This window comes from Lissotriton helveticus, chromosome 12 (genome assembly GCF_964261635.1).
Source record: "Lissotriton helveticus chromosome 12, aLisHel1.1, whole genome shotgun sequence".
NCBI classification, from domain to species: Eukaryota; Metazoa; Chordata; class Amphibia; order Caudata; family Salamandridae; genus Lissotriton; species Lissotriton helveticus.
Window position 1 is genome coordinate 284,429,431 of NC_136073.1, and position 23,097 is coordinate 284,452,527.

Here is a 23,097-nt window from a genome sequence, read left to right on the forward strand (position 1 = left end):
AATGAAGAGTCATTTGACATTGTTATAGACATTTTTGTGACTGTTATTGACGATGTTCCTGAAGGAGAGCTTTATGATGGAGGAGATGGCTTCGACGATTTCTATGATGAATCCTTGGATTCAGATTTAATGGAAGCTTTGGAGTTCATTGAGTTTGAGGATTCTTTTTGGGAGATTTTTAATATTGACATTGCTGATGATGCAATCTTAGACGATCATTTAACCCCTTCCATGCTGGCCCATTTCCGCCGCTGTGCGGTAAACAAACGAACAGGGCGGGGCCGTGACGAGCCCCAGCCGTCATCAGCACACGAGCACCGTGGAGCGTGACGGCTGGGGTTCGTCACCAGCATGGAAGGGGTTAAATTTCGAAAGTTTCCAACAATAACTTTAAATTTAGTAAATAAATATTGTATGAGAATTTATACTTATCAAAATGTAATTTATGAGGTAGTAGCAAACTGATAAATTTTACATATTAAGTTTACTCATAAATATTTCCCTTCTCACCCAAAATGTTCTTATATGTGTATTTTACATCTCTTCTTCATGTCCTGCATCCTTTCTCTCACTGTCTGTCTCTGATGCACAAGATTGCAACATAAGTAAGTTTAAAGAACAGCAAGTGTGTCTCACCAGAGCAGGAAATCATGCAGTAAGCGCCGTTTCTCTTTCTTTTAATAGTACACTAACATAAAATGTTGAATGAAAATGAGGAGCCTACCAACATCTTCTTTGAAATAACAGCAACGTTTATTGAGGCAACTTATTCTGTGGTGTATATTGATCCTCTAGATGAAAAAAATCATGAAGAACATGAAGGAGATACCATGGCAGATTTTTTTGATGAAACACTATATATAGAATTAATGGAATGTGTAGACATTGTTGAGTTTGACGAATCATTTTCAGACACTTTGATGGATGAAATTCCTGATGAAGAAATGCTACAAGTTCTTTTAGATTTTAAAAATTCTGATAAATAAATTTTAATTTAGTAAAGAAAAATTGTTTTGAAAATTATACTTATTTAAATGTAATTCATGAGGTAGTAGCAAAGTGATACAATTTTGTATTCTTCACGTCCTGCATCCTTTCTCTCACTGACTGTCTCTGATGCACTAATGTACAACATAAGTAAGTATATAGAACAGCAAGAGTGTTTCACCAGAGTAGGAACTCATGACCCCCTACGCCAGTTCTGACCACACATTGAGAAAGGAAGGAATCATGTTAACAAATCTGTTTCTGCTTTCTTGAAAGACTACAGTATGGATTCAATATACCACAATAACTTGCATTACAACATACAAGATATCTACAGAGGGGACGATGTCCATTTCCATTTAGTTTTATTTATTTTTTTTAAATTCCAATAGGTCCGCGCACCGTGAGTGCCTGGTGCATGCACTGTGAGTGCACGGTAAATGGACGGTGCGCGAGCCCTATCTCTGTCATTTTGTGGTTTCAGAAGATAGTGAAAAATATAACTTTAAAATGTGGGAAGGGGGTAGGGTAGAGTGTCCCTGACCCCTTAGGCCTTCTCAGGGGGTCCTTCAACGACTCCTAAGGTTAAAAATAATGTTTATTTTTAATAAAATAACAGAAAACACGATACGTCCGCGCACAGGGAGTGATCGGTGAGTGCTCGGTGCGCGAACCTCGGTAAAAATTATTGAAAAAAATAAAGTTAAAAATCATATTTGAGTGTTTACATGTTAGTTGGCTCTAAAGAGAGCTGTTGTGTTCATTGTGTTCTTTTTGGTACCTACAAGTACCAATGCAGAGTCTGATGTTACAGAGAAAGACTTTGTTCCCTTCATCAGCGAAATGTACACCATCTGTCCTATAGATACCTTGCATGTTGTAACGCAAGTTGTTGTGGTATATACAACCCATTCCATAGTCTCTCATGTATGCAGAAACAGATTTATTTACATGTTTCCTTGCTTTCTCAATCTGTGGACAAAATTGATTGGACCAATTCCATATTTGCCTTTGGCATATATTGGAATAGACAAAGGCAGTTTGAGGAAAAAGTGACATCAATTGTCCAAAGATGTCCTTCAATAGCATTTCCAGACCAAACCCAGCCAAAGTGCATAAGTCATTTCCACCAAAGTGCACAATTATGAGGTCAGGGTGTGGGAGATGCATGAAGGATTTCACCAATGGTATCAGTTGGTGACATCTCAATCCTCTCTGGCCAATCCATAAAATACCCACATTTGGTAAATCAAGGTTTAAATGTCCTCTGTTTGTTGCATACCTTTTAGACCAGAATACAAAGCTGTGTCCTACAAATCATACTGAAAGCATGTTCAAGGCAGATCTGGCTGTAAATGAAATGGCAGTTGGAAAGCTTGCAGTTTAGAAAAAAAGAGGAGGACATTCACTGCACTTGAAGCTTAAGAAATGATTGGTGCTTTTTGAAAATGCAAAAGAGCATATTAGGGTGCATAGTTTGGTTTTTAAAAGAAGCAATTCTAATGGTTCAGAAAAGGTCATTGAAAGGAACATTGCACATGATTAGCTATTATTTTGAAAGCTCTAACAACCTTGCTGGATTCATTTGCAACATAGTATGATGAACTTTTAAACTCTGTTCTTCCTTAGGTGGGAGTTACCATGGTAACAGGTTGAATGAGCACTAGGGGGATGAGTGAATATTATGTGAGTTTGAAAGTGTGGGAATGTAGAACAAATTGAAATGTTAGTTTAGTTTTGAAATAGTGTGGGAGGACATTTCATTGGTTAAGACCTGAGATATGTGTGAAGAATGAGTGGGAAAGTGTGCCATTTCTGGTTCCAGTGTCTGAGATGCATTTCAGAGATTCTGCTTAAGAAAATCTGCTGTGTGATTGACACTGTTCTATATTTTCAAAAGCGATTTTAAAGGTGAGTAATATAGAGAGAGTGCTGTTTGCAGTATTGGGAAGCATAACAAGCATATTGGGCTTCATTACTGTTGTATTTTGAAAATGAGTCAGGTTTCTGCATTGTAGTGTAGTGCTCATTTAAATGGGTTGTGCTCTGTGTGTAAAATGATTTACCATGCTAAATGTTTTTTGATAAAATGTATGGCTTAAAGATTTTTGACAAGGATCACAGTGAGTGTCTGTGTGAATTAAGAAATTATATTTTCACCTTTTTCCATAATGTTAGCTGTGTGTGCTTACAGTTTGTATCTTTTAGCTTATAGGGTAGACTTCTTTTTAAATAGTTTTTCATGCTTGGATTCAATGCTGGTATAGAGATAGTGTAATGGTTTCATTGGACTTGTAAATATGCTCCTTTTTTTAGAAGCGCCTTGCGCAACCTTTAACATGGGTGCAAGCAGTGAATGTATGGAGAGGGATAGGAATAGCAGATAGAAAACAATATGAAAGGTCGTGGGAGATGCATAAAGGATGTCACTAATGGCATCAATTGAGATGGAATATAAGATAAAGAGGGGCATATTTACAAGCCCCTTGCTCAATGTTTGACATGGGTGCAAGCAGAAAATGCATGCAGAGTAATAAAATTGGCACACAGACAAGAATATGAAATGCTGTGAGAGATGCGTAAAGGATTTTATTAATGGCATAAATTGAGATAGAATATACAAAAAAGAGAGGCATATTTACAAGCCCCTTGCGCAATGTTTGACATGGGTGCAAGCCGAAAATGCATGCATAGTAATAAAATTGCCACACTGATAAGAATATGAAATGCTGTGAGAGATGCGTAAAGGATTTTAGTAATGGCATAAATTGAGATAGAATATACAAAAAAGGAGCCATATTTACAAGCCCCTTGCGCATTGTTTGACATGGGTGCAAGCAGAAAATGCATGCAGAGTAATAAAATTGGCACACAGACAAGAATATGAAATGCTATTAGAGATGCGTAAAGGATTTTACTTATGGCATAAAGTGAGATAGAATATACAAAAAAGAGAGGCAGATTTACAAGGCCCTTGAGCATTTTTTTTACATGGGTACAAGCAGAAAATGCATGCAGAGTAATACAATTGGCACACTGATAAGAATATGAAATGCTATGAGAGATGCGTAAAGGATTTTACTAATGGCATAAATTGAGATAGAATATACAAAAAAGAGAGGCATATCTACAAGCCCCTTTCGCAATGTTTAACATTAATGCTGGTATAGAGATAGTGTAATGGTTTCATTGGCATATTTACAAGCCCCTTGCGCAATGTTTAACATTAATGCTGGTATAGAGATAGTGTAATGGTTTCATTGGCATATTTACAAACCCCTTGCGTAATGCATATTCTTGTCTGTGTGCCAATTTTATTACTCTGCATGCATTTTCTGCTTGCATCCATGTTAAACATTGCGCAAGGGGCTTGTAAATATGCCCCTCTTTTTTGAATATTGTATCTCAATTGATGCCATTAGTAAACTCCTTTACGCATCTCTCACAGCATTTGAAATTGTTTTCTATCTGCTATTCCTATCCCTCTCCATACATTCACTGCTTGCATCCATGTTAAAGGTAGCGCAAAGTGCTTGTAAAAAAGGAGCATATTTACAAGCCCAATGAAACCATTAGAACTATCTCTATACCAGCATTGAATTCAAGCATGAGAAACACTTTAAAAAGAAGTCTACCCTATAAGGTAAAAGACACAAACTGTGAGCACACACAGCTAACATTAAGGAAAAAGATGAAAATATAATTCCTTAATTCACAAACACACTCAGTGTGATGCTTGTCAAAAATCTTAAAGCCAGTCATTTCAGCAAAAAACATTTAGCATGGTAAATCGTTTTAGGCACAGAGAGTGAGATGACACATACACACAAACAGACAGATGGTGTAGGCAGAGATTGAGATGACACACACATACAAACAGAGAGATGGTGGAAGGAGAGAGTGAGATGAGGCATGCAAAGAGGGAGATGGTGCAGGCAGAGAATTATATGAGACACACAAAGAGAGATGTGAACTTGTGTTTATAATGTTTAGTTAATGTAATTGCTATGTGCTATGTTAGTAGTGGTCTATAATATGTCACATTTTTCTTTTCAACATATTGTAAATATCTACAGAGTCATAATAGATTATGCCTACGAAAGACCGCCAAAAAAAGCTTTATCAACCAAGAGGACTCAATTAGAAGATTCATGCAAAGGACAATCTTCAGAGAAAAGAAAAAATGCTCCTGGTAAGCAAACCAAGGATTTTTTTAAGGAAATTGTTAAAATGCAGAAAAAGTCAAGAAAGTGTTTCTACGAAAAAAACAAACAAAGTGTAAATAGAAAGAAAAAGCAGAGGTCACCAAAAAATGGTATAATGGTACGAGGAGATCATGGTGTCTGGTAATCGTAGGACAAATCAGTTTATTGACATTCGTAGATGAATGTTTCGTAACAGAGTAGTTTTGAATTTATTAAAAAATCTTGGAGGAGCTACGCTCGTAACCAAGATGGCCGCATAAGCTCCCGGCTCCGCCGACCTCTGCCAGAGGCTCATGAATCCTGACTCCCATCCTGATTTCCCGCTGGACTCCCGTGCAGGTGACTTGCGCCTGACTCGAAAGGTGCAATCCCGGAATTTCTAGCTGCTCGGACGACAAAGATAGGTCGTGTGCCATTCTTGGCCTACCCCAGATTTGAAGCCGGGGCCTCGAGTTTTAACCCGGCCGGGTTGGAGTTGAACAACATCGGCCGATGACCGTGGGCGGTTCCGGTCTCCTGAAGTGGCGTTTTTCATCTCCCGTTATGGATGGTGATTTGGTGACAGCTCTACCCAGCAACTACGGTGGCCTATTGTACCGACTATTTGTGCGGGGTTCCACTGCCCGGAGGCCCCGTTGAGCACCCGGGGTTTTCTGGGCTCGGTTCCTCGTGGGCGGCAACGGTACTGCTATCGTGCTTTGGACGTGTTAACAGTGGTTTCTACATTGCTTTTGCCCTGTGCCCCGGAGAAGTCGACCTCCGAGGTTCGGACACCGTCGCTCATTGAGGGGCGATGGAGCGGGCTGAAACTACACCGTCGCTACGCACTGTAATGGCTGCCATTTTGGAGCTCCACACACGATTCACCGCCACCTTCCAGGAGACGATCATAACTGTTGATCATATAGGCTTGGGACCGGATTCCGGCCCTTTGTTCCTGGAGAGCCGAGATATTTCTTCCGTGGAGAACACCTTGATTGTTACCGAGGACCCTGTGCAGAATACCGACACGGAAGTCTACTGCGACCCTAAGATGGCGGCGATCGAGCCCGAAAGAACTGGACGTTTATTTAGCCCTATGTCGACCCCGCCCGAGATGGATGTGACTATCTTCGTAAGCCATTGTGACTTCTCCAATGTCTGTCGGACTACACCTTTGCCTCTTTTTGTGAGTGATCAAAACCGCTTTGCTGATTTATCTCTGGTGGGCAGTGGATTTGCTTTGACTTTTGGACTCTGTGGCTGTCTATCCTGTTTTCCCTCCTATCGAATTGATCTTGACACTCTACTATTTACTATTAATCTTGTTGTGATGGCGGTTCGGATGGACAGAGCCTGCGTGGAGAAACGCAGCGACCTATTTGTACTGGACGGGGTCATCGTGATGGATCGTGAGGGTTTGGGCTGAACTTGATTGGACTTTGATGCACTGTTTCTTTTGTCTTTGCTGGGTGGTATCTGTGGGAGCGAGGGCCAGATGTGAATCTGATTGTCTGATTATTAGTCTGATATGCTCGGGATGGGATTTGCTGCCTCTGCGGTGCCGGGGGTCGGGCGGGATGGTCCTTTTTCTGTTTGCGGCTCCCCTACGGACTGTCTCTTGATTTGTTAAAATTTGCTTAACACTACGGTAGGGGGTGTCTGCTTTTGGCGGGGGGATGGGAGCCCGGGAGCTCGTATCGTTTTGCAACATTCTCCTCCTCCAACTTTTTCCCTTCCTTGGGGCGTAGTTTAGGGGGCGACAGGCACGCTGCTAGTGGGGTTAGGTCGTAGCCATCTGCAGGGGTGTAGGGAGGGGGGTTGTGGGGGGGGGTTATTTTTCCTTTGTTATTTTCTATGACCATTCTATTTCCCTTTTCCCTTCTTTACAAGAGATGTGGCGTATTCTCCTGATTTTTGCCTAAACGTATCTGGGTGTCATATGTCTACCTCGTATATCCTGTACTCCTGGTGGGCGGGTGCTGTGGGGGGGTGCCTGCGGTCATTGCTATCTAATTGTTTTGCTTCTGCTTTACGCTGGTATTGATTTCTTTGCTGATTCTGACTGTACAGTATTTCTTCACTTCACTTGCCCGTCCACAGCTGTGTTGTATTCGTTTATGACACCCGATATGTATATTTCTCCTCTTGTGTTATAATAATAAAAAGATTAAAAAAAAAAAAAAAAATCTTTAGAAATATAATAGGAAAACAGCTTTTTACAAGAAAAAGAAAAGAATAGAAAAGTTTGTTGATCTGGCTTTTGAAGTGAAGAGAAAGCTGTATATTTTAGTAATCAATAGAGTTCGTACACTAGATAAGGCCATCAATGATTTGATATCAAAATGTAAGTGGAAAACAGTAATTAATCAGACTAATTTTTGTGATGTTTTTTCGGGAGAATGGAAGCATATTTCAAGTTGTGAACCATTTTTTAATGAAGATAGTTACTTTCAAGGTAATGTTTTGGTGCATGCAGTTGACACCAGTGGTCGAGCATATGAGGTGAAGGACAGTAGTCCAGTTGAAAAAGAAAAAATTGTGCCTAGAAATGCAGATGAGGTGTTAGCAGATGAAGTTTTAGGGAGACGCTGGGATTGTAGTAGTATTTGTAGTGTGCGACAGGATTCTATTAATTTGTTTTGCAATTTCTTACATACATATAGTAAGAAAAGTCTAAAACAAAAGTTTAAGATGTTGCAAGACTTAGATCCTTGCAGAGTGAGGGAAAAACAGGTTTGCATGGTCATTCACTGGCTTGTCTTTCTAGAAAAGTATGTCAGAGTACTTTTCACCATTTTAGGATGTTAGGAGTGCATCAAACTAAAGTGAGGAAAATAGTGAGAAAGTTGTATTATGCAAAAAGTCCAGCACTTAAGCTAAAACAGTTAAACAGTGCTCTTTTGCATGGATCTGAATTAGATGTGAAGAAGATTTGAGAAGAAATAGAGTTTTGTTACTTTGGTGAAAAAGAGGACAGTGTCGAAAATGATACAGTAATAGAAAGTAATGTGGAAGAGAATGTACAGATTGTAAGTACTCAAAATTTTGATCATGAAATTACAAAGTTTAAGGTCATTTCAAGTGAAAGCCCACATTTTTCTTGTGTGTGTTGTCAACAAACTCATTATAAGAATCAGACTCGGTTAGTTGATTTTTATGTTAAAAGTGAAATGGAAAATAATAATGAATGGAAGGATTTTGCAACTTATTTGTTGGTTGAGAATTGTTTTGATTTGGGTTCTGATGTATGTATTTGTAAATATTGTTATAATAAATTAAATGAAAACAGAATGCCTGCTAGAGCTGTACATAATAATCTTGAGTTGGTAAAGATTCCGTCTGAATTGATGGGTTTAAATACCTATGAGTGTATTCTGATTCAATGTGTGCATCCTTTTCAGGCTATTGTTCGCATGGAGCCTAAGACAGGGAAATTGCCTCCTTCAGATTTACAGAGAGGATTAAAGGGAAGAGTTGTTTATTTGCCTTTAGATTTAAAGAAAAATATTGACACCATTGGCGTAGAAAAAGTGGAAGAGGAACCTCTAGTTATTCTAGTTAATGGCGTTCCTACAAAGAGTAAGAAAATCTGGCAAGAATTAGTGGATGTTAGGAAAGTCAAAAAGGCAACGTTGTATTTAGTAACAAACAATCAGTACTACAAAAATGTATATGTAGGAGAAGAGGAAACATCTGTATAAGAGGACAGTGATTCATCAGCTGGACAGATTGAAAAAGTAGATGTGTCTAGAAGTGAACAGATTTATGAGCATTAAAGTGTTCATCCTCTGCACTCCAAAAAAGTAGTGGGGATTGCTATTGAGTTGTTCCAAATGAAAGAAGCCAAAGAAAGTCCCATAAGTGTATGGGAAGAAAGCTTGGAAGCTCATTGTTTTCCTCAATTGTTTCCAACAGGTCAAGGTGGAAGATATGATGACCGACATGTTCAAATTCCTGCGTCGGAATAACGGAGTTTAAGATTATATGCAGAAGATCAACGATTTCGTCAATGCATTACATATTTGTTTCATCTTTTGTGTGAGAGTGACTTCTCTGGACTATCTTATGCTGTGAACCATATACTGAAATCTGGAGTACATCTTCAAAATATTTCGGCAAAGGACTTTATGGATTAAGTCCAAGTTGAAGACAGTATTTTGGAATCTCACCTAATCAATCTCATGGCATGTCAGCGTGGTACGAATGAGTATTGGTACCGTCGTCATGGGGAATTGAAATGTATGCTAAGAAACTTAGGAACTCCTACATGGTTCCTCACTCTTAGCTGTGCTGAGTATGCCTGGGAAGACTTACTTGAATTTCTTCGAGAGGCAAATGGAAACATAGAAAATATAGAATTCAAGACACCTGCAGAACTGTTCTCTTTGGATTCAGTTAATGTTTGTAGGTATTTTAATCATCGATTTGAAGCTATGATGTCTTTCATCACAAACAAAAAAAATCCTCCACTTGGAGAGGTTTTGGATTTCTTTTGGAGAAAGGAGTATCAAGCAAGAGGTGCTCCTCACATACATATGCTGCTATGGATCAAAGATGCTCCCACATTTGGAACAGATTCGGATGACACAGTGATGAGTTTCATTGAACAATATTCCACATGTGTTGTTCCGAAAAGTACAGAAGAAGACAATTTTCAACATCAAGTCTCACGCTTTCAAACCCATCGCTGTGGAGAGTACTGTCGTCGAAAGTTCAAATCCAAGGAGAAGTTCTACACAAAATGTTGTTTTGGATTTCCACGACCATTAATATCTAAAGAAAGAGTGAACAATGTTATGTCTTTACTGCGACATACTGTGACAAGAAAATCACCCAAAAATACGTACAACTTGAAAAGAAATGAAGAGTCCAAATACATAAATGACTACAACCCAGTAATTTTGTCCATGTGGAATGCTAACATGGATATTCAATATGTTGCTGACAACTCTATTGCTGTGGCTCGATATGTAACGTCTTACATCACAAATTCAGAAAAGACGGAACTGAAGGAAATGTGGGAGGATATTTCGCATGAAAAGAGCCTAAGTAAGAAATTATACAGTTACAGTCTGAAGATGTTGTAGCATCGAGAAATTGGAGCATATGAATGTTCAGATCGGTTATCATCAGCAAGTCTGTATGCCAAATCGAGATCCATCATTTGGGTGAGTCTAGGTCTTGCTGCAACACGAAACCGAGTTTTGAAGTCTGCACAAGAAATTGAGTATTTGGCGGAGTCTCAACCTAACAATACAGATATTTTGAAGACAAACATGTTGGATACATATTATCCAAATAGAAGTAGTCATCTTGAGAACGTTTGTCTCTATGAAGTACTGCATAGCTATACTTTTAAGAGGAATATGACAGAAGATATCAATAAAGGAGTATATGCTGTAATTAGATGTGAAGAATGTCTGGTGAAACAAAGAAAAGGACATTTGATTAATCATCGTAAATTGAGTTGCGAATCTCCTGATAAAAGGGAATTTTACTATTTAGCTCTTTTGCAACTCTTTAAGCCATGGTGTTCAGAAGAGGAACTACTTGGAGAGTTTCTCAGTTTTGAAGAATCTTTCAATGCAACCAAGGATACCATAGAATGTCCTGATTTTTCAAATTATCTGCAAATGTTGAACGATGAAGTACAGCAAGAAGCTATCATTGCAGCAGAGATTGCTAGAGACAGTTCTCAAGACAGTCAGAGTTCTGCTTCGTTGAGTCAGGATCCACTAGGAGGACCAATTATCCAAAATGAAGCTGCCACTGCCATGGAAGAGGTGGAAAGAGCCATGGAACAAGCTCATGAGGATGTAGTTAATTTAGAAGATTTTGAAAATCAACTAAACGTGGAGCAGAAAAAAATATATGATGAAGTCACAGAACAAATTGAGCATGGTTTACGTCATGATAAAAATGAGTGCTCATGTACGTCATTTGAACCTGTCCGACTGTATGTGAGTGGAGAAGCCGGAACTGGGAAAAGTTTTCTGATTAAATCAATTGCAACTTATCTGCAGAAAAGAACAGTCATCACTGTCTTGTGTTGTTACTGCTCCAACTGGGTTGGCAGCACATAACATTAAAGGGATTACTTTACATCGTTTATTGATGCTGCCAGTAGAGCATGATAATAAATTACAATACCACAAGCTATTTGGAGAAGCTTGTTGTGAAGTTGATAGAGTCCAGAAGAAAATGAAACTTCTTATCATTGATGAGGTAAGCATGGTTTCAAATGTGATGCTTGCTTTTGTGCATTTAAGAATGCAACAAATACTTAAAACAGAGTATGATGTGTTATTTGGAGGCAAACACATCATTGTCTTTGGAGATCTACTGCAGCTAACTCCAGTGAAAGGACAACCTGTGTTTAAGATGCTTACGCATGAAGACACAAGAAAGTGCCTAGGAAGCATTGGAAATGTGAATATCTGGTTATATTTTAAATATGCAGAACTGCTTCAAAACATGCGACAGGCAAAGGATGAAGATTATAAAAATATTCTACAAGATGAAAGAATTGGAAAAGTAACTGAACATGGCAAAGAAGCTTTACAGTCACGATTAATTTCAAATTTGTTTCCAAAGGAAAATATTCTCCCAGAGATTATTTATCAGAAAATTGCTGAAAACAAAACTGTAATATGCTTGATGCCAACTCTTTGAGAATGTTCAGTCATCAACAATAAAATGTTAGAGTTAGAACATCAAGAGATTGTGAAACTGGAAGCTATTGATAAAATAGAGCACAAAGGAGTTACTATTGTTTTGTCTGAAAAGTTTAAATCAAAGTTGGATTCTTTAGAGAAGACAATTTCTAAAACTGCTGGTCTTGAAAACACTCTATATGTATGTTTAAATTGTCATATAATTTTACGACAGAATTTAAATGTGGAAAGAGGTTTACTAAATGGAGCAACGGGTCATGTTGTTGATTTTGTGAATTTCCGAAATAGAGATGGAATTGAATTTTTGAAGTACAACAGTTTAGTCATTGTTCTGTTCGATTTTTGCTTGTGAAAGATTTATATGTCCGCCGAAAACAGTTTCCTGTTTCTTTGTCATATGCAGTAACTATTCATAAATCTCAAGGTTTAGGTGTAGATAGTGCTTTGATGAATATTGGAAGTTCTGTCTTCAAGGAGGGTATGGCATATGTTGCTTTATCTCAAGTCAGAACTTTATCAGGAATATAATAGGTTAAGAAGAGAGTATGCTCCAAATTTACCTCAATATCCTCTATTTGAAAAGCGTGTGGTAGGCCGAAAAAGAAGAAATGAGAAAAATTGTAGCAAGGCTGTAGCAAAAAAAAGAAAAGTAGATGAACTAGTAATTGTAAGCAGAAACAAAGAGGATTCTGTTGAAGATATTGTTGGATTTAAGTTTGAGAACAGTTCTGGTGTCAACTGCTATGCTAATGTAGTGGTTAATGTTGTTTTTTTTCTCCAAGTTTGCAAGAACAGATTGTTGAAAATCGGGATCAAAGTTTTTGTTGTTTGTTGAATACTGTGTTTAAGAAATTTAGCAGTGATAGAACACATATAGAAAGTGTTTCTGATATTTGAAATGATTTAGACATATGTTCTGGTATAACTCAATTTTCTCAGGATATTCAGCAATATTGTCAGGAATTTTTAATGTACATGCTTGTTGTATTGCAAGAGGGAGGTATAGATGTTGAAAATCTTTTTGGCCTTTCTTATAAATGGCAACAGGTCTGCAATAATTGTTCCTTTTCAAGTAGTTCAACAGTAGATACTGAAAGATTTATATATTTGACTTTACCAGACTGCAAATCAGTGTCTTTTAATAATCTAGTTAGAGCAGCTGATCAAAACATGCTTTGTACCCAATGTAACTCTGCAATGCTATCAACATTATTTACACAAAGTTATGTACAGTACGTAATTTTAATGTTCCAACGATGTAGACCTGATGGAACTAAATTAACAACTTTAATTAAAAAATGTGTGGCTTCTCAATTATCAATTTCAGGAAGAACCTTTGTAACAGTAGCATATATTTTCCATGATGGTCCTTCAACAACATCTGGACATTATACAGCTTATTTAAAATGTCAAAAAGGCTGGACTTATTGTAATGATACTGTATTGACTTTCAAAAAACGTTTGCCTTTTGACTTAAAAAATTCTTACCTAGTGTTTTTACAACCTAAAGTTTATGAAAAGTAATTGGCCTAGAAAGATTGGAGCAATTAATAAAAGTTAGTCATCAGGATACTATATGATGTTCAGATTCTGAAAGAGCATGGGCGTAAAATCCGCTCCGATCGCGGATTTTTCGGATTTTCGGCAAATTCGCAATCCGCGAACTCTCGCGAATTTGTCGAAAATCCGTGAATCCGCTCGCGGTGGATTTTTTGCTTGGTTGCGGCGCGCGGCGTGGTGCACGGCGTTCACTTTCCGTCATTAAGCGTTTGCCGAGTTGTTTTTCTCAATCATATTTTGCGAGTGCCGCGCCATTTTGGATCTTGCTGCGTGATCCCGCGGGAGTTTGGCGCCCGCGAATACGTAATCGCGGCTTGCCACCTTGCACAGCACACCTCGCGAGAGTTTGCAATTGCGAACACGTAGTTGCGGCGGAAAGGAACAATCTCGCACTCGCGAAATAGAGATTTTGCAATTCTGCACAAGAAAATCACCAGCAAACAGGATAAACCTTCAGAAAATTATGATTTTTATCAGAATCACTCCTCAGGTTGACATTTGCATGGCCTTTTTTTTTGCAAGGAGTCCATTTTTTGGGGGGGGAGGAAGGAAGTGCCCCACAGTCTCCAACTTCCTGTTCCTGTTCAGCAGGCTCCTCCCAGTGCTTTGTCCATCTCCTGGTCACTTTCATTTGGATCTGGAGCTGGAAGGATTACTTTTTGTGGGTGCTGCTGGATATTTGGATTTGAGGCCTTTTTGACTGTCTTTGGATCACTTTTGGATTAGAAATCAACTTTCACAAGTAAGTTTGTTTGGGGCATTACAGTTGCTGCAACTACAATTTTGGAACTTTTTCAGAACATTAAATAAATTATATTGTGGGTAGCCACAGTATCCAGTAGGACCAGGGTTGGTTATGGGTGCATGATACAACAGTTTTGTTGAATTTAAACACCATTGAGGCCATGGATGGGCTGGGATTGTGCTGATTTTTGTCGTTTTTTGGGGCCTGCTGGTGGGGCCCTTTGCCCAGGGGTGGTGAGTGTTGCATGGGCCTAGTCTTTCTGTGGGGTGTCTTCTTGAATTTAAACATCATTGAGGCCATGGATGGGCTGGGATTGTGCTTATTTTATTGTTTTTTGTCGTTTTTTTGGGGCTGCTGGTGTGGCCTTTTGCCCAGGGGTGGTGGTGCATGGACTGAGTGTGCCTGTGGTGTGGTCTCACTCTCTTTAATGTAAACATCATGGATGGCATTGGATTGTGGTGATTTCTGGCTGGTTTTCTGTTTTTTGGGGGTGTACTGTTGATGTGGACTGGCCATGTGGGTGGTGGTGGTGGCCATCTTGAGTGCTGGCTGGTACAGGCAACATGTGCTTGGGGTGTAAGGGGCCATTTTGAAGAGAGGCAGTGTCTGAGGCCTGCACTTATTTTGCCTACTTTTCATCCATTATGCCCAGGGGTAGTGAGTGTTGCATGGGCCTAGTGTTTCTGAGGGGTGTCTTCTTGAATTTAAACACCATTGAGGCCATGGATGGGCTGGGATTGTGCTGATTTTATTGTTTTTTGTCGTTTTTTTGGGGCTGCTGGTGGGGCCCTTTGCCTAGGGGTGGTGAGTGTTGCATGGGCCTAGTCTTTCTGTGGGGTGTCCTCTTGAATTTAAACACCATTGAGGCCATGGATGGGCTGGGATTGTGCTGTTTTTTGTTGTTTTTGTCGTTTTATTGGGGCTGCTGGTGTGGCCTTTTGCCCAGGGGTAGTGGTGCATGGACTGAGTGTGCCTGTAGTGTGGTCTCACTCTCTTTAATGTAAACATCCTGGATGGCATTGGATTGTGGTGATTTTTGGCTGTTTTTCTGTTTTTTTGGGGTGTACTGTTGATGTGGACTGGCTTGGGGTGTAAGGGGCCATTTTGAAGAGAGGCAGTGTCTGAGGCCTGCACTTATTTTGCCTACTTTTCATCCATTATGCCCAGGGGTAGTGAGTGTTGCATGGGCCTAGTCTTTCTGTGGGGTGTCTTCTTGAATTTAAACACCATTGAGGCCATGGATGGGCTGGGATTGTGCTGTTTTTTGTGTTTTTTGTCGTTTTTTTGGGGCTGCTGGTGTGGCCTTTTGCCCAGGGGTAGTGGTGCATGGACTGAGTGTGCCTGTAGTGTGGTCTCACTCTCTTTAATGTAAACATCCTGGATGGCATTGGATTTTGGTGATTTTTGGCTGTTTTTCTGTTTTTTTGGGGTGTACTGTTGATGTGGACTGGCTTGGGGTGTAAGGGGCCATTTTGAAGAGAGGCAGTGTCTGAGGCCTGCACTTATTTTGCCTACTTTACATCCATTATGCCCAGGGGTAGTGAGTGTTGCATGGGCCTAGTCTTTCTGTGGGGTGTCTTCTTGAATTTAAACACCATTGAGGCCATGGATGGGCTGGGATTGTGCTGTTTTTTGTTGTTTTTGTCGTTTTTTGGGGGCTGCTGGTGTGGCCTTTTGCCCAGGGGTAGTGGTGCATGGACTGAGTGTGCCTGTAATGTGGTCTCACTCTCTTTAATGTAAACATCCTGGATGGCATTGGATTGTGGTGATTTTTGGCTGTTTTTCTGTTTTTTTGGGGTGTACTGTTGATGTGGACTGGCTTGGGGTGTAAGGGGCCATTTTGAAGAGAGGCAGTGTCTGAGGCCTGCACTTATTTTGCCTACTTTTCATCCATTATGCCCAGGGGTAGTGAGTGTTGCATACTTGCATGGCCCTAGTCTTTCTGTGGGGTGTCTTCAATGTAAACATCATGGATGGCATGGGATTGTGCAGATTTTTCTGTGTTTTGTCGATTTTTTGGGGTGTATAACTGAACTGATGTTCCTCTGTCTTCCATTGCTTTTAGGTGCACAAGACTCAAGAGAACCACCAGTGCCAGGAAGAAGTCCTGCAGCGGTGTGTGTGTGCAGCATAACTTCACGCGACGTCACGTCTGGACACAGACAACTCTGCAAGTCGTGCAACTGCTGCCTGCTGTTCTGACCTGCTCTGCAGAAGATGGCCCCAAAAAAGTTACCCGTAGCTCCTCTAGCAAGAAAGGTGCCAGTAAGGAGCAGAAGAAGCAAGTTACCAAGGAGACTGGTGTGCCGCCCGCCCCTTTTTTTGGGAGTAAAAAAAAAAGTATGCCTGCAGCAGCAGCGGGACCTGCTGGGGACCAAGCTGGCAGCAGCACCCCCGCTCCATTGGGCTCAGTGCCACCACCACCACCACGCCAACTTAAGTCCAAGCCCTTGAGTGCTGCAGAGGCAGCCAGTATAGTTGTTCAATCACCATCGACCAGTGATGTTGGCTCATCGCAAGAGAGCAGCAGCAATGTCCCTCAATCAACACAGGTTGTTGTAGCTCATCTGACGAGTGTTGAACAACCACAGCCGCAACAACAATCACATGTGCAAGTACAAGCCCAAGTACATGTGGAAGGAGAGGCAGCGCAAGGAGATGCGCAAGCAGAGGTGCATGGAGGGTCACAAGTGCCCACAATAGTTGTTCCTCCCGAAGTAGGGGCACATCAGGAAATCGACAATCAAGGCGAGGTATCATTTGAGGAAGACACTCCTCCTGATGATCATTCATTGTCTTCCACACCCCTAGCAAGGAAGAGATCAAGGGTGGTGTCTACATCTTCTTCAAGCACACCTCCTTCTGATGATACGGATCAAAATTGGGAACCAGCACCACTGCCTGAGAGTGAGGCACACCATGATCTGACAAAGGTAGTTAAGCGTAAAAGGAAGCTCGTCCAAAGTCTCAGAGTTATGGAGTGTGATGATGAGGCTCAACAAGAAGTGGCGGATACTGCTGCTGATGAAGACTCTGACAACAACGACCCAGTCATCATAAAGGTCACTGCAGCTCCAGCGGGCATGCAGCAAACAGACATTTTGACCCTAGCCCGAAAAGCTGCTGAGCGTGATGATGATGATGTTGTCGACGAGGAGGCAGTGGAAAAACCACCACAATCATTGGAGTTAAGTAGTACACCAACTCGTACTGCTTCCATATTTCTTTCTGGCAAGAAGGGACCTCCATCCACCTCGACCTTAATTAGTGGCGGTGAAAGTGCACAACGTACAAAAGTTGGGCAATCCAGATCCTCCACTTCATCTGGCATTAGCATCATGACCACCACCACCAGTATCGCCGCCTCCTCCAGGCCCCACAGACACTTCAAGTCCCCAGTTTGGGACTTCTTTACTGTTTGCCAAAAAAGTCCAAAGTTTGCCATTTGTACCCTTTGTAAGCTTGCAGTTAGTCGTGGTAAGTCAGGTACCAACTATGGTACCGGAGGCCAGAGAGGTCATCTTGAGAGAAAGCACACTGTCAAATGGTTTGCGCACCTAGATGCGATCAAGGAAGCCCGAATTGGAAGTCAAGAAAACGTTGATGTTGCATCTGATGATGACGAGGAGGAAGAAGACGTGTCAAACACTTCCCTTACACCCAGTACCCCTGTCAGCAGCACACCCAATGTGAGGCACACTAAGAGTGTTGGAGCGAGTGAGACACCAACGCGCAAAAGTTCACCAGCGAGCAAAATTGGGTCAACGAAGTCATTATCATCCCGTAAATGCTTGGTCCAGGGCAACATTAGAACCATGTTTTCTTCAGACGTGCCATATGAACAAAACCACCCACTGACGCGTCTGTATAACACTAAGCTGGCTAAAATGCTAGCTGTGGACCTTCTCCCTTTTTCTTTTGTAGAAGCGGTAGGTTTTCTAGAATTGGTGGCAACGCTCTGCCCTAAATGGAAGGTTCCTAGCCGGTTCTATTTTGCCAGAGTTGCGGTTCCAGCACTACATGAAGATGTGCTGGAGGCGATTGGGGCAGCTTTGCAGAAGAGTGCTGTTCACACAATACATCTGACAACAGACATGTGGACCAGTGGCGCAGGCGCTGATTACATGTGCATCACTGCACACTGGGTCTCTTTTTCAGGTGTTAAAGCAAAGCTAAACGCAGGTGTTGACCCGGACCAAGTTTTTAATGCTGCTCGGAAACATGCAACACTAGCCATGTTTGGCTTGGAGAAAAGTCACACATCCCAAAACATTTTGGACGAGTTTAACAAAAAGGTCTTGAAAATGCTATCCCCAAAAAAACGCCAGATTGGTTATGTTTCCACGGATAATGGCGCCAATGTAGTTAAGGCCATGGTGCTTGGTGGCTATTTCAGAGTGCCGTGTTTGGCGCACTGTATCAACCTGGTAGTTCAAAAATTCTTGAGTGATAGAGACAGTGCAGCGTTCGCGGTAATGGCCACCTGCCGCAAAATGTGCAACCATTTCAGCCATTCTTTTAAGGCCCGGAAGCATCTGAGGAGGCTGCTATTTCAAAGTCGAATACCAGTGAAAGCACTCATCCAGGAGGTGGCAACACGTTGGAACTCAACCTTCTACATGCTTGAGCGTCTGTATGAGCAGTATACGGTACTCGATCACTATTTCTTAACAGAGGGTACATCTCAGAAGGAGGACCTGCGGATGGGTGCGGCGCAATGGGACATAGTTAAAAGCCTGACAGACATGCTTCGTCCTTTTGAGTTCTTCACGCGTGCAGTCAGCCAGGAGGACTGTAATTTGGAAAAAGCTATCCCATTGTTGTGCATGCTGGAGCACCAACTGATGGCGGTGTCTTCTGAGTTTGAAAAAGATGTAAAAAAAAAAGACCCTTTTATTTTGTCTGAGAAATTATTAGAGCGCCTACGTGGTGATGAACGTCTTCAAAAGATCAAGTCAGAACAGCATTACATTTGTGCTACTATTCTGGATCCACGCTACAAAAAGGCGCTGGCAGGCGAAGCATTCTTTCCTTTTGCTGATGAAGATGTTCAAAAGTACAAACATTGGCTAGCCTGGTCAGCCAAGAGGTTTGAAAAAGAACGGCAGGTTATTGAAGGAGAAGGCAGTACATCAGCATCAGCATCATCAGGCCATCCCCAGTCACAAGAATCCACTTCTGCACCTGTGGCTGGGGCACAAGTGACCTCTCAGCCGTTAAAGACACCGGCAACTGGATCATCTGCACCACACACAACAGTAACAGTGGCTGCTGTGGAGGATTGGCTAAGTTTGCTTGGGTGTGGTTCTCGAAAAAATGTCACAGGCACAGCAAAAAGTAAGCAAAGTGGAGGAACCGTTGATGACCTTGAGTCGATGGTGCAGGACTATCTGAATGACTCAACAGAGGTCTTTCTTAATGATGAGCCATTGCAGTATTGGCATGGCAAAAAACAATTGTGGCCACAGCTCTCCAACCTGGCTATAAACTATTTGTCTTGCCCACTCGCAACGTTTGTCTTCTGAACGTGTTTTCAGTACTGCTGGTGGCATTGTAACTCCCAAACGGAGCCGCCTCTCGCCCAAAAATGTGGAGCGGCTGACAATGATCAAGATGAATCAGCACCTCATACCACCAGATTACAAAGTACGAGAAAGCACGCCGCATGAAGACGAGGAGGACGGCAACGTAGATGAGGGGATTTGTTCTCTGTTCGGTGGCACTGACCTCATCCTGCCTGAATTCGCAGAGTATGATGACAAAATCTTCTTCTTATTCCCTGACACCGAGCCCTGAAAATGAGACAATGAATCAATAACTTTCTTTTTCGTCCTTATTCACTTTTATTCCTGTGTGTCTGTCTTTCTTTGTTTTGCACAGTTAATTTAATTCAAACTTTAATCACCTAATCCCAAAAACAAGACCAACAGCAGAACTCTCTTCACTTGTTTGCTTATTGATTTGAAGGTGCCGCAGTCTACATTCCTCAGGTTCACAAGTTCTGAAGAACATGCTCCTCTATCCTCCTCCTCCAGACTGCGATTTCCCTCAAAGCAGAGTGCTGGATTACGCCCAATGAAGAAAGACTCAGCACTTGTGGGGGTGTTCTACTTCTTTGCGGGTGAGTTGACGGCTTTGGGCCCATTGCTGTGAAGCTCTAATAATGGATAAAAGTGTTTTGGACCAAATATGAGGTGGAAATTTCTTGCCGTTTTTGCTGACTTGCTTGCCTTTGAGGTGCTCTTTGGTGGGGTTCCGGGTGTTTGTGGGTGAGTTTTGGGGTCTGGGAGCACTGCTGCGACAGTCTAATCTTGATTGCATTTGCTTTTCAGGAAATCCGTGGTGGAAAACAGGAGTTATGATGATGACCTAGCTGCACAGCGCGTTTGGACCGAAGGCCGAGAGATATTGTAAGTATGAGATTTAGCTTTTTTGCTGTTTGGGGGTGTTGTCGTGTGCTTTTTTGCGGGTGGGTTGGCGGGTCTTCGGGCATTCCTGGGAAGGTCTAATACCGGATAGAAGTGTTTTGGACAAAATCCTTAAGGAAAAGCCTTTTTTTTGCTATTTCTTCTGACATCTTGCTCAATGTAGCGTTTTGGGGGGCTTCCTGCTGTTCGTGGGTGGGTTGCGGGGTCTCTGTCGAAGCACTGCTGCGACAGTCTAATCTTGATTGCATTTGCTTTTCAGGAAATCCGTGGTGGAAAACAGGAGTTATGATGATGACCTAGCTGCACAGCGCGTTTGGACCGAAGGCCGAGAGATATTGTAAGTATGAGATTTAGCTTTTTTGCTGTTTGGGGGTGTTGTCGCGTGCTTTTTTGCGGGTGGGTTGGCGGGTCTTCGGGCATTCCTGGGAAGGTCTAATACCGGATAGAAGTGTTTTGGACAAAATCCTTAAGGAAAAGCCTTTTTTTTGCTATTTCTTCTGACATCTTGCTCAATGTAGCGTTTTGGGGGGCTTCCTGCTGTTCGTGGGTGGGTTGCGGGGTCTCTGTCGAAGCACTGCTGCGACAGTCTAATCTTGATTGCATTTGCTTTTCAGGAAATCCGTGGTGGAAAACAGGAGTTATGATGATGACCTAGCTGCACAGCGCGTTTGGACCGAAGGCCGAGAGATATTGTAAGTATGAGATTTAGCTTTTTTGCTGTTTGGGGGTGTTGTCGCGTGCTTTTTTGCGGGTGGGTTGGCGGGTCTTCGGGCATTCCTGGGAAGGTCTAATACCGGATAGAAGTGTTTTGGACAAAATCCATAAGGAAAAACCTTTTGGCACTTTTTGTAAGTTAGGGTTCGTTAGGGTTAGCCCTAGCAGCAAGATTGCATGTGTTTCGGGGTGTTCTATTGCAACGCAGTTCTGGGGTTTTAGAGCACTCTTGGAGCGATGCTGGCTATGGATACTTTTGCTTGCTTGCAAGTGGTTTGAATACAATCCACGGTCGGTAAGGGTGTATTTGGGCCTACTGTTACTTTCAAAGTACGTTTTGTCACCATTTTTCTGCTAGGCATCGTTTTTGGAGATCTGATTGGGGGTCTTCTACATTTTTGCGACTGGCTTTAGTAAGGGTCTTGGTGGGAGCATTGCTGGGAAGGTCAAATTTTGTTCTAAAACACAGTTTACAGTACACCTACCTTGAGGGGAAAGATCCGCTATAATATTTTGGCCATACTTATTTATCCTTAAAAAGGTGACTCAGACAGAGCACGCAATTTCAAAAATATTGTACTGTCTATTAGGGAAATCAAAGTGTGACTTTTTGCACCACACAGCATACATACCTTATATTTATTTATCAGTGGTATTGTAATAGCACTTCCTGTTTTCTGTTCAATAATTACAGGCCGGGTTTCAGTCAACATCCGCCAGGCAGGCAGTGGACAGGGAGTCTTCTGTCAGTGGTCACCAACATTGATGGACGAAGGGTCAGCTGGAATGGAGGAGTGCCGCTAATAAGAGGAATTGTTTGCTGCATGCAACTTACTTACCAAATTCAACAGGACAACTCCAACAACATACAGAATACAGATACAGTATCCATTGTTTTCTTCTATGAGTGTGACTGCATGTGGTTAGCTTTAGTTTGTACCCAAAGATTTCTTTATCTTCAATTATTGTTTGTCCAGGCTGTGCTTTTTTTTCTTCTCTCAACAAAACCTACCCAAAAAGAAACCCCCATTCCCATCCATTTTCCAAACCCTAACCCTCTTCCCCGGGGCTGTGTTGTTTTGCTTGATGTCTGACTAAAATGACATCAATAATTCCACACACTTGCTGGGGAGGATAAGGTCCTAGCAACAGGCTGGTGAAGGAATACGAGGATATCTTCTAGACTTACTCAGCTTCAGTACTATTTCTTCTAGTAGTAGGAGCCAATGTCAAATAAATTCAACGCAAGTACTAGTTATACTTGCAAGCAAATACTTTACCATTTGTTAGGCTACATTGTGTCACTGTTCTAGTGTACTGTCACCTGCTATATTCTCGATTGTACCGTAACCGTTGTAATGCTACAGTAAGGACAAACCAGGTTTCGTTTTCTTTTTTTCCATAGGCATGCAACTGCCACTGTGTCACACCACTAGTACCACCGCAATGAGGAAATTTCACCCGCCCAGGATTGCCAACGTTAATCCCCATTTCACGTGGAGCCAGCCCTGGGCCTAGCCCTAATTTCTAACACAAATTACAGGTAAGATAAGCGTTTGGTGGGAGGTAGTATAATGGAGTATTAGGACTAGACGAGAGATTGACGGTAGTACTACTAAAGTCCTACGACTGTTCAGGAAAACAAACTTACTGTTACACCCCCGTCCCCCACCCACCAGACTGAAAAGCAGTAAAAAACAGGTATGGTCAGATAAAGTTTAAAAATGTATATTTATGTAGCCCTAACAAAATAATCTCCCTCAAGACCCTCCCTAACCCCAACGATTGTCTTTGAAAAGTCC

At 41.6% G+C, this 23,097-nt stretch overlaps 1 protein-coding gene across 1 annotated transcript in view; it reads right to left on the reverse strand.

Annotated features, from left to right (window-relative positions):
• Window positions 1–23,097, reverse strand: part of LOC144798009 (ATP-binding cassette sub-family C member 12-like) — a 2,245,771-nt gene that overhangs the window by 823,549 nt on the left and 1,399,125 nt on the right. The gene's annotated exons all lie outside the window — the stretch shown is intronic.